The sequence below is a fragment of the Sturnira hondurensis genome, unplaced genomic scaffold, assembly GCF_014824575.4.
Source record: "Sturnira hondurensis isolate 20B ecotype Veracruz unplaced genomic scaffold, ASM1482457v3 Scaffold0019216, whole genome shotgun sequence".
Classification (NCBI taxonomy): domain Eukaryota; kingdom Metazoa; phylum Chordata; class Mammalia; order Chiroptera; family Phyllostomidae; genus Sturnira; species Sturnira hondurensis.
This window is the reverse complement of record NW_028091847.1, coordinates 6244912-6249042: the sequence shown is the minus strand read 5'-3', so window position 1 is coordinate 6249042 and position 4131 is coordinate 6244912. Positions and strand designations below refer to the sequence as shown.

Sequence of the window (4131 nt, the reverse complement as noted above, 5' to 3'; positions counted from 1 at the left end):
ACACAGTCGGGTAGACCAGCTGAAGTACATAGCGATCAAATCGAGACATTAACTGAGAACAATCAACATTTATACCACATGGGAGGCAGGTGCCATACTCAAAATATCCAAATCATTAAAGTCACTGGTGAAAATGAAAAATGTGTCTTTTATTTTATAGAAAAAACTAACTGGACTTTTTGGTCAACCCAATATAAGCAGAAGTGGGTACCTTTTGACCCTCTTCGCCAATTTCACCCACTTCTGGCAACCCCCGGTTTATGCTCTGTATCTGCTGTTTTCCTTTTTTTTTTTAAATTTTTTTATTTAATTATTTTTCAAGTACAGTTTTCTGTCTCTTACTCCCATCCCATCCCATCCCCCATCCTCCCCCCCTCCCATTTCCACCCTTCTCAGTTGTTGTCCATGTATCCTTTATATAGGTTCCTCTAAATCCCTCCCTTATTTCCCCTGAAATTCCCTCCCCTCTCCCCTCTGGTCACTGTCAGCCTGTTCTCTATTTCAGTGTCTTCGGTTATATTTTGCTTGCTTGTTTGCTGTTTTCCTTATATTCCACATATTCGAGTGAGTGAGGTCACACAGCGTTCGCCTTGCTCTGACTTATTTCCATGAACATAATTCTTTGCATGATGTTCTTTTCATCGTGTAGTCCTTACAGTTCGGTGTGTGGTGCTTTTTATCATTTGGAAGTTTGAAATGTTTGTGCAATCAGAGCCACATTCTTTTTCTTTGCAGATCCTGCCCTTTCTGCTGTCAGGGCCAGGCTCGAACATATTTTTCCACTCCAGGATGACCTGCTTGGTAAGGTGGCTTTACATTTCATAGATACATTGCACCTGGTGGCTTTCCAAAGTTGCTGAGCAGAGGTAGTAATGGCCAGGTCACGGTGGGACTCAGATGCTATTCCTGCTCTGCAGATTTTAGAAGTGAAAGTGGTGATGAAGTTTCTACTGTTCGGAGACCTGTCTTCATCATACGGAGAATAAAAAGTGAACTGAGCTGTGCTAAGGCCAATCCTTTGCTTCTTACGCAAGGGGGTAGAAGTAATGGTGTCTTCACCCCAGAACCCAGCAAACAGGCGGGAGTCGTTACAGCAGGGAAATTGCACCAAAGGGAGAATACCTGAGGGACAAGACTGGCCTGCCAACAAGGCAGAAACGAGCCCTGCAACAGTGGCCTGGCATGGGCTCCCCTCCCACAGGGGCTGTTGATTGCTTAGGCTTTTACAATTCTCGAGCCCTGTTCCAAGGAGCTTTTGTGGTTTAAATCAATGTGCTTCTGGGAATAAGTGCCCTTATTATTCCTAGCTCACATTGTTTGCTGTGCTCTTACACCGCTGTGACATAATGCCCTTTGTGCAGCTGTACAATAACAGTCCTTTCAGGAATCTCTAACAGCTTTCTAATTAGGACCCACGACCACATGACAGATGTAGAAAACCGCAGCCTCTCTAGGCTGCAAATGACAAAGCTTCACCTTGGTCACCAAGGAGCCAGGCCCAGGTCTGACTCCTCCCAAGAGGTTGCAGGGTCTGGCTGCACCACTGTCTGGGAGTGGACCCTACAGTGGTGTCTGCCGTGTTGTCAGGCTGCCCCAGCACGCGGCAGGGAGTGCTGGGCCCCTGGCAGTACTGCTTAGAGTTATCCAAGCAGCTGAGCTATCAGGTTGAGGACCGAAAACCTGAAATTCCCAGCATTGGTCCTGGCTGGTGTGGCTCAGTGGATTGAGTCCTGGACTGTGAAGCAAAGGGTCACCGCTGGTTCAATTCCCAGTCAGGGCACATGCCTGCATTGCAGGGGACAGGCCAAGTTCCCGGTAGGGGGCGCGCAAGAAGCAATCACACATTGATGTTTCTCTCCCTCTCTTTCTCCCTCCTTTCCCCTCCCTCTAAAAATAAATAAATAAAATCTAAAAGAAAAGAAAGAAAGAAATGCCCAGCATAAATTGAGCCATAGCTCTAAGTTTATAACCAGTGCTCAGTGACTATGCTTCTAGGATGGTGTAAGGCTAGGTCACTTGAAACGGAATTCTGCACTAAGTTATTAAACTTGATTGACTGCCTACTGTGCACGAAGATGAACTCCCAATGCCCCTTGTGGCTGTTCACATCCTAGATGAAAGAGGAGACACATATGGAAGCAAGGAGTTTTAAGAAGCTGAGTGCTTTAATAGAGAGCAGACCAGAAGGTTAAGGCTGCACCCAGTTCTAGGGGCTCTCAGGAAAGCTTCTTGGTGGGGAGGACTCTAACCTGGGCACATCTTTACAGATGGGCTAAGCCTCCTATGCAGAGCTACGGGGAGGAGAGCATTGCATGCTGAAGGTGAAGTGCATACAAAGGAGGTGTGAAATGCCTGGATTCAGGGAAAAATGAAAATGCCAACATGTCTAAAGTGACCATGGTTATCCCACTGTTCTTTCTCTGTTCTATTTTTATAGCCAAAACTCTGTCCCTTTTTATCCTAAGTATCTAGGATATTGAAAAGATTGAGCTTGGGTTTTTTTGTTTTGTTTTGTTTGTTGTTTTGTCTTTGCACTATTGCTTTAACCCTCCACTTCTCAGGGTGCTGTGGTTACCTCCAATTAGGGAAAAGGCCATGTATTGGGGAATGCCCTGGAGAAAGGCACAGAGCTGAACATCTCACTGCACAGTAAGGACGCAGAGGCAGCTCAGGGAAGTTAGCCAGGCTGTTTTCTTATGCTGTCCACAGAGCAGTAAACACGGTCCTGGCTGACTCCCAAGCTTACCTGTCACCGGTCCCACCGCCCAGAGGGAGGCCCTGCTGTCTGAAACTTGTGGAGTAGAAGCTGTTGCTGAAAGCAGGTGGGGGATGGGGATGTGAGGGGAAGCGTGAGCTGGCCAGCAGTCTAACAGATGACCCCATAGGAGCGAAGGCACCGGATGTGAGCTGAATGAGTCGGGCTTGCAGCTGGCCCTGGAGTCAGGCTGGACTGGAGTGGCCACCTCTGGCTTCCTCTCCTCGCCTTTCTTTTCCTTGGTATCTTTCGCCGCCCACGCTACTTCCTGCTGGGTGTTCAGGTAGCACTTTACAAACCTCCTCAGTCCGTGAGAATAATAACATGGACTTGCCTCTGCAATTTTGGTACCTCTGCGTGCTCTTGGCACTGGAGACAAACACTGATCACCCTTACATACGGACAGTCACTGACCAAAGGCTCCTGAGAGCAGGGACTCTACCTGCTGCAGGACCTTACCGATAACAGGTACCATCAGTCCGTGTTAAAAAAAGGCAGAGAGGGAAAAAGGGAAGGAGGGAGGAAGGATGGAGCGGGAAGAGCCTGGCAGGTGAGTGAAACCCAAATCACTCAAAGCAACAACATATTCTAAATTCTGACCAGGACAAGGCCACCGCTGCAGGAGACTGGAGGTGATGCTAAGGAAGAAGACAGATGAACAGTTTATTTTTACTTTCTTATGAGCTCTAGGCACTAGTCCACTCCCTCTAGCCTCCGACCTCAGATCAGAATCTGAGCTGGACTGTCCATCACCCCTGGGTCTCTGCCACGGCCGTGGGCTGGGCTCCCGTCTTTCCACTGCTGGGAGCTCAGAACTTGTGGACAGCTTGCTTTACCCTGCGTCTCTAAGGCGAACAGAGGGTCAGCGGGCAAATCAGTCAGGGCTGCCCCACGCAGGGATGTGAACCAGGGCTCAGTGCTAGGGTGGAGTTGCATTGTGGGGGATCTTAAAAGAGACACTGAACCAGGCACTTAAACCCGAGGATTACCGTTTGAGCTAGCAGCAGTTCGAACAAACGTGCCAACAGCAAGCAGATCCCTTCGCCTTTGGAGGCTGTGCCTTTGCCCCTCAAAGTGAATCAAGAGGTTCTACACCCCTTGGAGGAAAGAAAAGGGGGTGGGAGGAAAAAAATGAAAGATTGAAGAATTCAGGATGTATTAGGAACGCAAGGAGAATAGGGTTCCCACTGGACAAGGTGAGTGAATCCAGAGGCAGTAGGAACTACGGATTACTCGGAGACAGGGACTAGCAAGCAAGGAAAACAGGAAGTGAAAGTGACAAAGATACAATGAGGCTGTGAACTAGGATGACGGGAACAGAAGGGAAGAAACCGGGATGAACAGCCCCCTTCCTCAAAAGTAGGACAGCTCCTCTC

At 48.4% G+C, this 4131-nt stretch overlaps 1 non-coding gene across 1 annotated transcript; it reads left to right on the top strand.

The window, feature by feature from the left end:
• Nucleotides 1-3720: 3720 nt before the first annotated feature.
• On the top strand, nt 3721-3852 carry LOC118974296 (small nucleolar RNA SNORA68). The gene has a single exon (XR_005063861.1). It is a non-coding gene; the product is annotated as a small nucleolar RNA SNORA68 (small nucleolar RNA).
• The last annotated feature ends 279 nt before the right edge of the window (nt 3853-4131 follow it).